This window comes from Procambarus clarkii, chromosome 33, assembly GCF_040958095.1.
Source record: "Procambarus clarkii isolate CNS0578487 chromosome 33, FALCON_Pclarkii_2.0, whole genome shotgun sequence".
Lineage (NCBI taxonomy): Eukaryota > Metazoa > Arthropoda > Malacostraca > Decapoda > Cambaridae > Procambarus > Procambarus clarkii.
The window spans coordinates 32,367,832-32,384,149 of record NC_091182.1 but is presented as its reverse complement, the minus strand read 5'-3'; the positions used below and the strand labels follow the sequence as shown (position 1 = coordinate 32,384,149).

Genomic DNA, 16,318 nt, shown 5'->3' with positions numbered 1-16,318 from the left:
CGTATCAGCAAGGCGGACAGCCCGCCTGCTATCATAACATAGTATCAGCAAGGCGGACAGCCCGCCTGCTATCATAACATCGTATCAGCAAGGCGGACAGCCCGCCTGCTATCACAACATCGTATCAGCAAGGCGGACAGCCCGCCTGCTATCATAACATCGTATCAGCAAGGCGGACAGCCCGCCTGCTGTCATAACTCCCACTGTATTTCCCCATTTCCAAACTTTCCTTTTCACCTGTGCCTCTCCATTCTCTTTACTACCCCCCCCCCCTTCCAAAGTGAGGAATCCTCAGTGAGTCTTCCTCTCTCAAACAGGTGTGTGCACACCGTGATCCACTGGGCTGTTAGTAGCTCTCCAATGAACTGAGCAATCTAGAGGATTATATTTCGGGATCTACAAGAAAAATTGCAAATATTTGGGATTATTGGTTACTAAGAAGAGTACCCGGTGGTGCCCGGGTGCTCTCCCATCGTCCACCCTTTCTCCACCTTACTACCTCCTCCCCCCCCCTCTTCTCATTTAAACCATTTTCCCTTTCTTAAAATATTATATTAAAGTGCAGTGAAACTGCTATAAGGATATAAGGAAATTTTTTCTCTCGTGCAAAATTTTCCTTAAATTTCATTTGTGAGATCTTCATTTGTTTAGGGAAGTTCCTCATAGGTCACTGATAGGTAAGGCATGATAGGTAAGGCATGACAGGTAAGCCATGACAGGTAAGGCATGATAGGTAAGCCATGACAGGTAAGTCATGAGAGGTAAGGCATGACAGGTAAGCCATGACAGGTAAGTCATGAGAGGTAAGGCATGACAGGTAAGGCATGACAGGTAAGGCATGACAGGTAAGGCATGATAGGTAAGGCATGATAGGTAAGCCATGAGAGGTAAGGCATGACAGGTAAGCCATGACAGGTAAGTCATGATAGGTAAGCCATGACAGGTAAGCCATGACAGGTAAGCCATGATAGGTAAGCCATGACAGGTAAGGCATGACAGGTAAGTCATGAGAGGTAAGGCATGACAGCTAAGCCATGACAGGTAAGTCATGACAGGGAAGCCATGACAGGTAAGCCATGATAGGTAAGCCATGACAGGTAAGGCATGACAGGTAAGCCATGACAGGTAAGCCATGACAGGTAAGCCATGACAGGTAAGTCATGACAGGGAAGCCATGACAGGTAAGCCATGACAGCTAAGCCATGAGAGGTAAGCCATGATAGGTAAGCCATGACAGGTAAGCCATGATAGGTAAGCCATGACAGGTAAGCCATGACAGGTAAGCCATGATAGGTAAGCCATGATAGGTAAGCCATGACAGGTAAGTCATGACAGGGAAGCCATGACAGGTAAGTCATGACAGGGAAGCCATGACAGCTAAGTTTGAGACATGTCATTCATATCTTGTAAAGTTTGGACACCTCCCATCCTGCAGTAAGGATAGGACCAGTAGGCCCTGTGGATGGAATGGACAAAATAGTGATTATTGCGATAAATTGGGCATAAAATGTCATATATAATTGACCTGGGATTGTTTATTTAGGCATAGGAGAAGAAATGTTGGGGTAGTGGGAAATTTTGCTATGCTCTTTAGTACTACACCAATGGTATCAAAATGTAAATATTTTACATATTTAATCAAGTCGCTATATGTACCTTAGATTTTGGAGGACTGGTTGGCCCATATAGCATACCTCATTATCTATATAAATATATTCGACTTTATAAATAACATGTTATATCATTTACTGAAATATTAGTTGTCTCTGTCAAGACTAAAAAAAATGTAAATTAGTAATTTAAATATAATTTGTGAGATATAACTGTAATCTTATCTCTAACATTTCAGAAGGAAGAGGTATACCGCCAGCACCACCATGGTGCCAGCACCATGGTGTAGCACCACCACCATGGTGCCAGCACCACCACCATGGTGTAGCACCACCATGGTGCCAGCACCACCACCATGGTGTAGCACCACCATGGTGCCAGCACCACCACCATGGTGTAGCACCACCATGGTGCCAGCACCATGGTGTAGCACCACCACCATGGTGCCAGCACCACATCTCAATCAGGTAAGTTGGTGTACCCTGTACAACACAACTAGTGCCACCTCACCATTATGTAACAAAAGTAAGTATCATTCTACTTTGCTCTGATGAAGGCGAATTAAGCCGAAAACGCGTTTAGCATTCTCTGTTTTTCACATGTGGTTTTTCCGCTTATATATTTATATTTATATTTTCCGCTCATTTATATATATATATATATATATATATATATATATATATATATATATATATATATATATATATATATATATATGTCGTACCTAATAGCCAGAACGCACTTCTCAGCCTACTATAAAAGGCCCGATTTGCCTAATAAGCCAAGTTTTCATGAATTAATTGTTTCTCGACTACCTAACCTACCTAACCTAACCTAACCTAACTTTTTCGGCTACCTAACCTAACCTAACCTATAAAGATAGGTTAGGTTAGGTTAGGTAGGGTTGGTTAGGTTCGGTCATATATCTACGTTATTTTTAACTCCAATAGAAAATAATTGACCTCATACATAATGAAATGGGTAGATTTATCATTTCATAAGAAAACAATTAGAGAAAATATAATAATTCAGTAAAACTTGGCTTATTAGGCAAATCGGGCCTTGCATAGTAGGCAGAGAAGTGCGTTCTGGCTACTAGGTACGACATATATATATATATATATATATATATATATATATATATATATGTGTGTGTGTGTATATATGTGTATATATGTGTATATATATATGTATATATATATATATATATATATATATATATATATATATATATATATATATATATATATATATATATATATATATATAATATGACACAAAGGCTGCATGACCGCAGGCATTCTTAGTCTCTTGTCGTTTCAATAAACCAACCCAGATCCTTGTGTAAGTTCTTCACTGTTTTCGGTACCAAGGGACTCTGAAGCAAATGGGAACCAAATTGTCTTGATGATACAATTCTCGGTACTTATGGACTTTGGCTGAGTCCCTGTGGATGGCAGTGCTTGCATGCTCAAAACTGAAGTCAGTGTATTGGCCCATGTTAATACGCATGTGTAATCTTACACCAACTGCCTTCCGTTATTCCAGGGCTGCACTGTAATCTTATCTAGGTGTCTAGCAGGATTGGTAACTGAGGCTCTCTGCTGGGCAACTGGCTGTGGTCAGGCTCCTCCTTGATGATGTCTTTGACTTCACTGTGCCTTGAGTGCCAGCATAGCAAACTATGCGGACCGAATATGTAAGCCTCACCACAAATATACCTGCAAGCAGCATGATTTGCGAAAGCAAACCATCTACTACAATATGGAGGGTTTGCTGTGAAGTGATATATTATGTTAGGTCAGTTTCAAAACGTTGTAGCTACTTATTTACGATGGGGCTGTCCCAGACGGATTGCGTGTGGGCTTTTGATTGGCCTGGCTTGAATCCTGGAGCTGTCAGAAAAAACCACTTGGTTGGGTAAATGCTGAAAACAGGGAGTGAGTACCACTGCCAAGTTGCTAAACTAATTATATAATATATCCTTGGCCAGGTCGTCAGATGTTGCTAAGGAGGGTAATAAGGTTGGTAGAGTTATCTGTGTGGTTGTGTGGGTACGGAGGCCACCAAGTTCGGTGGTAAATATGGGTTGTTTCCACTATGGGTCATTGAGAGAAATGTTAAGGACTTATTCTAACATAGATTTCCTTAGGGGCCACGAACCCTAGTAGTCTAGACGAGGACAGGAAGCCGGGGGCTTATCAAAGGTCCCCCTATTTGCCTTAATCATCTTTACCAGGTAGATTCTAAAACTTAACACACTTTTGACATTTACGGCTTCGGCGGGTAGGCGGTTCCACGGGTTTATGACCCTGTGGGTGAAAAAAACATCTCCTGTTCTCTGTCCTACAGTGAGGCTTGTTGAGCTTGAAACCGTTGCTCCTAATTTGTGTTACATTCGTATTTATTGCTCCTTGTTTGTGTGTTGACCCAGCTTGGGCATATTGTTGTGGAATAGGGACACCTTGGGAAGGAAAAGCATCTGGTGAGAAGGAAAAAAAAGGCATCGAGAGCATCAATGTGACATGTCTTAATCATGTCATGTCATGACAATGTCTTAATCCTTATATTCATCTGCTTCAGGTCATAGATCTTCTCACCAAGGCAAGTGTGCCGTCCTGCGAATTAGTTATGTGGATTTCCAGCAAAACGTCATTTACATGAATTTTGATATGTTGATTGGAGGGATAGTCCTGCGCGGGCCCTAAGCCTCTGGCTGGCCCACTAAGTGTTGCTTGTTTCTGTTTGGAGTTGACTGTTTTGCACTTTGAGGTGTTCTGCGTGATGATTAGGTTTGATTTCTGGTGTGTGTGTGTTTGTGTAGGGGAAGCTTTAATGCTCCCAAACTACATTTTATTCAACAACAGTTAATTTGGGGACTCCTCTAGGGCTCGAACCTAGGCCGCAAGCCCAATACAGTACCCACTCTGCCTATGATAGGGTCATAGTATTGGAGGCTCGTTAAAGCTACATGTATATACTACCCAGTTACCCTCGTGAAGAAATAGCACCCTTAATGATACTCGCTCGTGAGCTGACTACCTTGATGTTTTTTTTCTGGAACGAAACAAACCATGGTTGGTTCTCAAGCCCTTGAGTGTCTTCTGTCTCTTCCTGGGGGGAAGGAGCATATAGGTGTAGGGGGAGAGACAGTCCTGTAGTTAACGGAAAGGGGATGGGCATGGTGGGGGACCTGGTTGATACCTGGTTGATGGGGTTCTGAGAGTTCTTCTACTCCCCAAGCCCGGCCCGAGGCCAGGCTTGACTTGTGAGAGTTTGGTCCACGAGGCTGTTGCTTGGAGCGGCCCGCAGGCCCACATACCCACCACAGCCCGGTTGGTCCGGCACTCCTTGAAGGAAACAATCTAGTTTCCTCTTGAAGATGTCACTCAGGGAAGAGTCACCCGTGTGGCTAACGGAGTGGCGGAGGGGATTGGGCTGCGACAATCACTTCGCAGTTGTCACCTCTGGTGGTACCCCTCTACCGGAAGGAGGTGGAAAGGGGTAGAAACTATATTTTATTTTTTACACAGGTGTGTACAGAGCAAATGACGTGTGACTCCTGTTAGCAAGTTGGGTGAACAGAGGTTTCTCTTCTGGGTGTGTTTAGGATTAAAGCAGTTGTGAGCAATCGTTTTGAATGATTTACTCTGCGCAAATTTTGGTCAAAGAAGGTTGCAGTTTACTGGTAAGTTGGGGAAAGGTAATGGGATCCCAGGAGGTGGTACCTCCTCCTACCAGGTTGATACCTCAACCAGGTAGGAGGCAGCGAGAGGTGTGTCTGGTAACAGTGTGGAGCCGGTGTTGGCGTGTGTGGCAACTGTGTCGGCCATGGCGACCACAGGAATGTTGCACGTTGGGAAATATTCCTCATTCCTGGCAGCCGTCGGTGCGTCCTGACAGCCGGTGGTGCGTCCTGGCAGCCGGTGATGCGTCCTGGCAGCCGTCGGTGCGTCCTGGCAGCCGGTGATGCGTCCTGACAGCCGGTGGTGCGTCCTGGCAGCCGGTGGTGCGTCCTGGCAGCCGGTGATGCGTCCTGGCAGCCGTCGGTGCGTCCTGACAGCCGGTGGTGCGTCCTGGCAGCCGGTGATGCGTCCTGGCAGCCGGTGATGCGTCCTGGCAGCCGGTGGTGCGTCCTGGCAGCCGGTGATGCGTCCTGGCAGCCGGTGATGCGTCCTGGCAGCCGGTGATGCGTCCTAGCAGCCGGTGGTGCGTCCTGGCAGCCGGTGATGCGTCCTGGCAGCCGTTGGTGCGTTCTGGCAGCCGGTGATGCGTCCTGGCAGCCGTCGGTGCGTCCTGGCAGCCGGTGGTGCGTCCTGGCAGCCGGTGGTGCGTCCTGGCAGCCGGTGATGCGTCCTAGCAGCCGGTGATGCGTCCTGGCAGCCGTCGGTGCGTCCTGGCAGCCGGTGATGCGTCCTAGCAGCCGGTGATGCGTCCTGGCAGCCGGTAATGCGTCCTGGCAGCCGGTGGTGCGTCCTGGCAGCCGGTGGTGCGTCCTGGCAGCCGGTGGTGCGTCCTGGCAGCCGGTGATGCGTCCTGGCAGCCGGTGATGCGTCCTGGCAGCCGGTGGTGCGTCCTGGCAGCCGGTGATGCGTCCTGGCAGCCGGTGGTGCGTCCTGGCAGCCGGTGATGCGTCCTGGCAGCCGGTGGTGCGTCCTGGCAGCCGGTGATGCGTCCTGGCAGCCGGTGATGCGTCCTGGCAGCCGGTGATGCGTCCTGGCAGCCGGTGGTGCGTCCTAGCAGCCGGTGATGCGTCCTGGCAGCCGGTGATGCGTCCTGGCAGCCGGTGATGCGTCCTGGCAGCCGGTGATGCGTCCTGGCAGCCGGTGGTGCGTCCTGGCACCCGGTGATGCGTCCTGGCAGCCGGTGATGCGTCCTGGCAGCCGGTGGTGCGTCCTAGCAGCCGGTGATGCGTCCTGACAGCCGGTGGTGCGTCCTGACAGCCGGTGATGCGTCCTGGCAGCCGGTGATGCGTCCTGACAGCCGGTGATGCGTCCTGGCAGCCGGTGATGCGTCCTGACAGCCGGTGATGCGTCCTGACAGCCGGTGATGCGTCCTGACAGCCGGCGGTGCGTCCTGACAGCCGGTGATGCGTCCTGACAGCCGGTGATGCGTCCTGACAGCCGGTGATGCGTCCTGACAGCCGGTGATGCGTCCTGACAGCCGGCGGTGCTTCCTGGCAGCCGGTGATGCGTCCTGACAGGCCGGCGGTGCGTCCTGACAGCCGGTGATGCGTCCTGACAGCCGGTGATGCGTCCTGACAGCCGGCGGTGCTTCCTGGCAGCCGGTGATGCGTCCTGACAGGCCGGCGGTGCGTCCTGACAGCCGGTGATGCGTCCTGACAGCCGGTGATGCGTCCTGACAGCCGGCGGTGCGTCCTGACAGCCGGTGATGCGTCCTGACAGGCCGGCGGTGCGTCCTGACAGCCGGTGATGCGTCCTGACAGCCGGTGATGCGTCCTGACAGCCGGCGGTGCTTCCTGGCAGCCGGTGATGCGTCCTGACAGCCGGCGGTGCTTCCTGGCAGCCGGTGATGCGTCCTGACAGGCCGGCGGTGCGTCCTGACAGCCGTCGGTGCGTCCTGGCAGTCGGCGGTGCGTCCTGGCAGCCGTCGGTGCGTCCTGGCAGCCGTCGGTGCGTCCTGGCAGCCGTCGGTGCGTCCTGGCAGCCATCGGTGCGTCCTGGCAGTCGGCGGTGCGTCCTGGCAGTCGGCGGTGCGTCCTGGCAGTCGGCGGTGCGTCCTGGCAGTCGGCGGTGCGTCCTGGCAGTCGTCGGTGCGTCCTGGCAGCCGTCGGTGCGTCCTGGCAGCCGTCGGTGCGTCCTGGCAGCCGTCGGTGCGTCCTGGCAGTCGGCGGTGCGTCCTGGCAGTCGGCGGTGCGTCCTGGCAGTCGTCGGTGCGTCCTGGCAGCCGTCGGTGCGTCCTGGCAGCCGTCGGTTCGTCCTGGCAGTCGGCGGTGCGTCCTGGCAGTCGGCGGTGCGTCCTGGCAGTCGGCGGTGCGTCCTGGCAGCCAGAAAAAGAAGAAAGTAAAAGAAATAATCCGTATATCCAATAAATAATAAGAAATACCCTTTCTGGGATATCGACAAATTACACCTCCCTGAGGTTAATCACTTCGCGACTTGACAATGTGCCTGGCACTCAGTAACGCTCAGAAATGTCGTTTCTTAACGAATTTCGTAAAATTAGGAGCAATGACTGTCCCAATATCCAGGGGGCAACAGTGAACTGTCTCATGCTAACGAGCGCTCTCGTTGCTCCCTCTTGACAGGTTACGTGACCAAGGGTGACCTGTTGATTGGTCCTGTCATGCAACCTGTTGCCAGTCATGAGGTCCTCTCATCCTGTAGTCTCGAAGCTCTGCCGTCTTCCTCATGGCGGGAAAATGTCTTGTAGTGCAGCGACGCTTGCATCCGCCATATTGGAAAATGGCGGATGCATTTTCCAATATGCATAGGCTACCACCTCCCCCCTACCTTCCTCTTCAGATATCTGTAAACATAAATATCTCCTAAAACTATGCAACTTGCATTTTTGAACTTGAACTGAAATTATAACTGGGTCATCAGGTATGTACACTATGAGGGGGAAATTTTTCTTAAAGCCAGGACAGCCACGAACGAGACGACAGCCTCGAACAGACAGACATTTTTAATGTATAGATATTCCCCGACCATCCGGCCCCAACCTCGAATAGACATATTTAATGTATAGATATAGATGGCAGTTGTAATGCTGGTGAGGCCTGCGTAGGTGTGAAAAGGGGACAGTGTAGAACAGTGATCAAAGCTACACTGCAGCCTTCACTGGTGCCTTGGCTGTGTTTACCCTTCATCACCCCTTAGGATTAGCCATCAACATCCCCTTAGGATTACGTATCATCACTCTTAGGATTACCTATCATCACCTTTAGGATAAATGTGGCAGTCTATGTTGTTGATATCTTTACTGGTAAGCTGATGTTGTTTATATGTTGTTAATAATTATTAGTGGTTCACGGGGTGTGGTTATGGCATATGTCAGTGGTGGCAATTTACTGTGTGTGTTTACTAGTTGTGTTTTTACGGGGGTTGAGCTTTGCTCTTTCGGCCCGCCTCTCAACTGTCAATCAACTGTTTACTAACTACTTTACTAACTATTTTTTTTTCCCACACCACACACACACACACACACCAGGAAGCAGCCCGTGACAGCTGACTAACTCCCAGGTACCTATTTACTGCTAGGTAACAGGGGCACTTAGGGTGAAAGAAACTTTGCCCATTTGTTTCTGCCTCGTGCGGGAATCGAACCCGCGCCACAGAATTACGAGTCCTGCGCGCTATCCACCAGGCTACGAGGCCCCTCGCTATCCACCAGGCTACGAGGCCCCTGTGGTGTGTGTGTGTGTGTGTGTGTGTGTGTGTGTGTGTGTGTGTGTGTGTGTGTGTGTGTGTGTGTGTGTGTGTACTCACCTAGTTGTACTCACCTAGTTGTGTTTGCGGGGGTTGAGCTCTGGCTCTTTGGTCCCGCCTCTCAACCGTCAATCAACTGGTGTACAGGTTCCTGAGCCTATTGGGCTCTATCATATCTACACTTGAAACTGTGTATGGAGTCAGCCTCCACCACATCACCTCCTAATGCATTCCATTTGTCAACCAAGTGTGTGTGTGTGTGTGTGTGTGTGTGTGTGTGTGTGTGTGTGTGTGTGTGTGTGTGTGTGTGTGTTAGTGGTGAAGGTTAACAGTGGGCCAAGATGTTTAGTCTGGCTATACCTGCCTGGAGCGCCCTTCTACCATTGCTAGGCCCAAGTCATCATTCTGTTTCAATCTTCAGTCAACTCTTCTATCTAGTAATGTCTCACTCATTACAAGTATATCAGTTGCCTGAACGACGCCATCTAGTGGTGTTATGTATGTACAGGTGTATTATATGTTTTATACTCGAGAAACAGGTGTTCCTTCAAGCGTATTTGGTTATATATGACTTAATTGCTGGCATTGCTGATCTTATAGTGTAAACGTTCAATGCTTCTATTTTCTTAGTGTCAGCATTAAGAAGAACACTCAAATTACCACAAATCATATATATAAACATATATTTTAACCCATATTATGTTTGCATATATATATTTTTTGTTTAACTCCACCCAAATATTACACCTTATATATTCATGTGGTTCAGTTATGTGTAAATATCCTGACAGGAAGGCTTAAGTTAAATGTTTTAAGAAATATAGCATGTAACTTGAGCGATTTTCTTGAAGTCAGAAAGGAATCCAAGATGAAATCAAGAATGAGATGGCCATAATGTGTGTGTGTGTGTGTGTGTGTGTGTGTGTGTGTGTGTGTGTGTGTGTGTGTGTGTGTGTGTGTGTAGTTAATCCCGCCGTTTACCCTCGCTTTCTTAATAATATTTTTTCTGAGAGGATGGGCATAGGGATGTAGGTACTGGGGAAGGGGTAAATAGAAGAAGAGGTGAAATGGGGCCAAGATGGTGAGGAAGAAGGGCAAATGAGGGGAGAACGGAGGAAAGGGGACAGGAGGAAGGGGGTAGGGACAAGGGGATGGGGACGATGGAAGGGAAGATGGAACGAGAGAACCAGCGTCGACCAGTTCCCAAATTCAGGGGTTTTCATTCAGTTTAAAGCACCATAATATTGACGCTCTCTCACACTAATGAACGGTTCCTTGTTGAACATGAACCACCTCAAATATGACGCTTCTCAATTGACGAGAGAGAGAGGGGGGAGGGCGTCTAGTGCAAGACCTTCGAGCATGGGTTATTGTACGCACCTTACCCGCTAGTGAGTACCGCCCTGGTACCCAGTACTGGTGAGTACCCAGTCCAAGTACCGCCCTGGCTCGCGATTTCATAGGCGTCAAATTCGAACGGGGTTTCACCGAACCAGAAGCCTATGAACTTAAACAAACCTCACACACAACCTATCGCAGCTGATGGGTATTAGTCCGAGGGAATGTCAGTAATGCGGCCAAGTTAATTTGGCTACATTTTGACGGTGTAGTCGATGCTTAACTAATCATAGCAAATCCATGCTAACTTGAGGCGTATGAAGCGCATGTGCTCAGTCTCGCTCCCAACGACCTTGGTTCACAGGGTGCACAGTACACAGCCACGACCCAACGATCTTGGTCACGGGGTAGTGTGCTTCACAGTACACAGTCACGACCCCAACGAACCTAGTTAGTGTGTAGATCCTCTTATTCCTAATAAATCATAATAACAGCTAAATTTTACAAATAACTTGAACAGGCGTGTTTGCCTGAGAGACAATAAACCCAGCCAGGGAGCCAAGCGGCGTTTAATAATATATAACTATCAAACATACTGTCTTGGTTAATAGGTGATTACACAGACGACGTACCAGGTAGTTAGCGAGTATTAAGCAAGGCGAGGAATAACATATTTAGCACTAAATGTTCTCTGTTCCTTAAGAACCAACTTTGTACCACTTTTTTTTTTTTTTTTTTTTTTTTTTTGCTTTCTCTGTTAATTGTGTCTTGCTTAATTCTGAGCTTAAGGAGTTGCTTTTAAACAAGTCTCGTGATTGTATGCTGCGCTGGCACCAGCTGTTGGTATGTAGAGCCGCATGCGTCACGCACGCACGCACGCACGCGCGCACACACACACACACACACACACACACACACACACACACACACACACACACACACACACACAGTACTCAGACCCATCCTGTTTCTAATATATGTAAACGATCTTCCGGAGGGTATAGACTCGTTCCTCTCAATGTTTGCTGATGATGCAAAAATTATGAGAAGAATCAAGACGGATGAAGATAGACAGAGACTACAGGATGACCTGGACAAACTGGAGGAATGGTCTAGAAAATGGCTGCTAAAGTTCAACTCAGGAAAGTGTAAGGTAATGAAATTAGGCGAAGGGAGCAGGAGGCTGAACACAAGGTATCATCTGGGAGGGGAAATCATGCAAGAGTCAAATAGGGAGAAAGATCTGGGGGTTGATATCACACCGAACCTGTCCCCAGAGGCCAACATCAAAAGGATATCATCAGCGGCATATGCTAGACTGGCCAACATAAGAGCTGCCTTTAGAAACTTGTGTAAGGAATCTTTCAGAACCCTGTATACCACTTATGTAAGACCAATCCTGGAGTATGCAGCTCCAGCCTGGAGTCCATACCTAGTTAAACACAAGACAAAGTTAGAGAAGATCCAGCGGTATGCCACCAGGCTCGTCCCGGAACTGAGATGAGTGAGTTACGAGGAAAGGCTAAAGGAGCTGAACCTCACATCCCTGGAAAACAGAAGAGTAAGGGGAGACATGATAACCACCTACAAAATTCTCAGGAAAATTGACAGGGTGGACAAAGACAAACTCTTCAGCACAGGTGGAACACGAACAAGGGGACACAGGTGGAAACTTAGTACTGAATGAGCCACAGAGACATTAAAAAGACTTTTTTCAGTGTCAGAGTAGTTAACAAATGGAATGCATTAGGCAGTGATGTGGTGGAGGCTGACTCCTTACACAGTTTCAAATGTAGATATGATAGAGCCCAGTAGGCTCAGGAATCTGTACACCTGTTGATTGACAGTTGAGAGGCGGGACCAAAGAGCCAAAGCTCAACCCCCGCAAGCACAACTAGATGAGTACAATTCAAGGACACACGTTCAATTTCCAGCCGAGACAAAAACAGTTGGCAGAGTTTCTTTCATCTGATACCCCTATTCACCTAGCAGTAAATTGGTACGTGGAAGTTAGTTGTTGTGAGCGTAATATAGCAGACAACAAGCCACAATAACTTTGTTAAAGATTAGACAACCAACCCACATATTAGATGTGTGGATTGGCTGTTTAATTTATAATCAAATATGTTGACCAGACCACACACTAGAAAGTGAAGGGACGACGACGTTTCGGTCCGTCCTGGACCATTCTCAAGTCGTTATTGTGACTCATCGCCTGTATATTGATACCCTCTCTATACCTTCTCGGGGTAGAGGGGTATTGATACCCCCCTCTACCTTTACGGGGTAGAGGGGTATCAATACCCAAAACACGATTCCGGGTCTGTTAATGTAGCCTCAGGGAGGCTCCAGGTGGGCTGGTCACCCCTGTACTCTCCCCAGCCCTACTTCTGTCCTCCTGTCTACGAACAACAAATTTGGACGGCGCCGTAATAGGGTTATCTTGAGGTTATCTTGAGATGATTTCGGGGCTTTTTAGTGTCCCCGCGGCCCGGTCCTCGACCAGGCCTCCACCCCCAGGAAGCCGCCCGTGACAGCTGACTAACACCCAGGTACCTATTTTACTGCTAGCGTACTCCATGTTCATTTATTTCTACACTTGAATCAAGCTAACCAAATCTCAGAGGCTAATCTAACATTGGTTATCCCACGGCTCATGGAGGTATGCACGAGCGGAAGTGCCTTCTTGAAGGTAAGTTGAGCTCCGCAAAGAATTGAACCCCCACGAGCGCTTTTTTTTCGTTAGATAATCGACGCAGTCTCTTCTTTTGTTTTCCATTCGTCTGCATTCCTTTTCCTCAACTTTCCTTTCCCGTTTTCACAGATGACTTACGCTGGTCACACTTGTGAGGTGTTGTGATGCCCAGAGGAACGCTGGTGCATTACTCTTGGGTACGAATAGTGCTCGTTATTGTCTACCCTGGTTATGGTAGAGCTCAGGGTACTGGATGACTGGTCGCTCTACCAGTACAGTGTGAGGGGGTACTGGACGACTGGTCGCTCTACCAGTATAGTGTGAGGGGGTACTGGATGATGGTCGCTCTACTAGTACAGCGTGAGGGGGTACTGGACGACTGGTCGCTCTACCAGTATAGTGTGAGGGGGTACTGGATGATGGTCGCTCTACTAGTACAGCGTGAGGGGGTACTGGACGACTGGTCGCTCTACCAGTACAGCGTGAGGGGCACTGGACGACTGGTCGCTCTACCAGTACTGTGTGAGGGGGTACTGGACGACTGGTCGCTCTACCAGTACAGCGTGAGGGGCACTGGACGACTGGTCGCTCTACCAGTACACCGTGAGGGGTACTGGACGACTGGTCGCACTACCAGTACAGCGTGTGGATATTGGACGACTGGTCGCTCTACCAGTACAGCGTGAGGGGTACTGGATGACTGGTCGCTCTACCAGTACAGCGTGAGGGGCACTGGACGACTGGTCGCTCTACCAGTACAGCGTGAGGGGTACTGGATGACTGGTCGCTCTACCAGTACAGCGTGAGGGGTACTGGACGACTGGTCGCTCTACCAGTACAGCGTGATTGGCACTGGACGACTGGTCGCTCTACCAGTACAGCGTGAGGGGCACTGGACGACTGGTCGCTCTACCAGTACAGCGTGAGGGGCACTGGACGACTGGTCGCTCTACCAGAACACTGTGATTCCTTCATAACACTAGTTCTTCCATAACATTGTGGTTCTTCTATAACACTATACCAAGAGAGCCAGTTCAAGCTCCGTGCGGGACACATGCTCCAATATATGACAAGAGAGCTACCAGAAAGTTAGAAGACTGCCATTGCAGTGCCAGCATACTAAACGAGAGACAGGTACGAGGTGCATAGCAATGAGCTAGTGACTATTAGTTGCACACTACGCAAGGTGATGGAACAGCCAATAATTACGAGACTGGGAAAACATCTGAAGACAAGAATCTTGAGATAGAATTCAATGATCGGGCGACAGAACTCAAGACACAACAGAGAAGGCGCTCCAGGGGATAAGAGGTGTCAAACGACGGCAAAGTGTCTCATAAGATGCGACACTTTAAGGTGTCCCATCTTGTTTATGGTCTCACCTGTTGCAGGTGTCGGTTGGGTAAGAATTCCTGGTAGATGATGATACAGATCCACACGCAGAGACAATTACTAACAGTCTTTTGAACCTTAAAGTACCAGATTTTGAACCTTAATAACTTAAGGTTCAAAATCACAGTGTTGTACTTACAGTGGCTGGCCTCTCACATTGGCTCAGCTCACACACAATCATCAGCTTGTAGTTAGTTGCTACACCTGTACTCGCCTAGTTGTGCTTGCGGGGGTTGAGCTTTGGCTCTTTGATCCCGCCTCTCAACTGTCAATCAACTGATGTACAGATTCCTGAGCCTATTGGGCTCTTATCATATCTACATTTAAAACTGTGTATGGAGTCAGCCTCCCACATCACTGCCTAATGCATTCCATCCGTTAACTACTCTGACACTGAAAAAGTTCCTTCTAACGTCTCTGTGGCTCGTTAGAAGGAACTTTTTCAGTGCCTGTGCGCGTGGCTGTGTGTGGATGGCTACTGGCTGGAGGCTGGATCCTTCTAGCTGTTGCTGGTGGATCGTGCGAGATGTGGATCAGGCGGAATAACACCACATGGTGGTGGTGGTGGCTGGAACAGAGGAAGAGACACATAGCCGTGTCTCATCAATTCCACTGCAGGTGCGGCACCTGAATCAATCTCACATTATGAATGCGGCTTTCCCCCATTGGTTACGGTAACCCATTCGGCTTACTCTTGACTACCTACCTGTTGACGATTTCGGGGATCAGTGTCTCTGCGACCCGGTCTCTGACCAGGCCTCCTGGTTTGATCAACCAGGCTGTTTGATTTCGCCACTCACAGCCTGAGATACAAGTCGCAGTCTGGTTGATCAGATATCCTATCCTCTTGACTATGGTTACGTCATATCTTGAGGTTATCTTGAGATGATATCGGGGCTTTAGTGTCCCCGCGGCCCGGTCCTCGACCAGGCCTCCAACCCTAGGAAGCAGCCCGTGACAGGTGACTAACACCCAGGTACTTATTTTACTGTTATGTAACAGGGGCATAGGGTGAAAGAAACTCTGCCCATTGTTTCTCGCCGGCGCCCGGGATAGAACCCGGGTCATTGCTACGTCTCTGACCTCGATCGACTGTTATCTTATCTTGAGGTTATCTTGAGATGATTTCGGGGCTTTAGTGTCCCCGCGGCCCGGTCCTCGACCAGGCCTCCACCCCCAGGAAGCAGCCCGTGACAGCTGACTAACTCCCAGGTACCTATTTACTGCTAGGTAACAGGGGCATTCAGGGTGAAAGAAACTTTGCCCATTTGTTTCTGCCTCGTGCGGGAATCGAACCCGCGCCACAGAACTACGAGTCCTGCGCGCTATCCACCAGGCTACGAGGCCCCGTAACCTGTTGACCTGACCTAACCCAAGGGAACTCATCCCTTGCCTTGCTTGAGGTAGAAAGTTCACTTCTGTACCAAGGAAAAGGTCTAGGTGTTTCTTAAGCAGCTCAACTGTGTAAATGCTTCAATCAGTCCAAATTGACCCATCGGTAGTTGCACTGTAGTTCAGTGTGATGAACTAACTCTTGAGTAACGAGGCCTATCACAAGACACCCAACATAGTAGGGTGATCATCCCACAATTGATGATTACAGGACTACTGTGCACTTGAGTATTGTGCAGCGTGCATGAGCATTAACTAGACTCCTGTCCTAGTGGACAGTGGCACTAGCACGCTTATATTACTGAGCTGCACTTGTGGAATGTCTCTCTCTCTCTCTCTCTCTCTCTCTCTCTCTCTCTCTCTCTCTCTCTCTCTCTCTCTCTCTCTCTCTCTCTCTCTCTCTCTCTCTCTCTCTCTCTCTCTCACTCCTGACTCCAGTCCCCACCGCTTGCTTCCCGGTCTCTGTTTCCTTCATTCAAACTCCAGATGTTGACGTTGG

At 49.0% G+C, this 16,318-nt stretch overlaps 1 long non-coding RNA gene across 1 annotated transcript in view; it reads left to right on the top strand.

Moving 5' to 3' along the window:
* Positions 1-1,853: 1,853 nt before the first annotated feature.
* LOC138370885 (uncharacterized) overlaps positions 1,854-16,318 on the top strand; it is a 223,086-nt gene continuing 208,621 nt past the window's right edge. Inside the window, exon 1 of the long non-coding RNA XR_011230256.1 lies at positions 1,854-2,078. This is a non-coding gene — a long non-coding RNA (uncharacterized lncRNA). The remainder of the gene's footprint in view (positions 2,079-16,318) is intronic.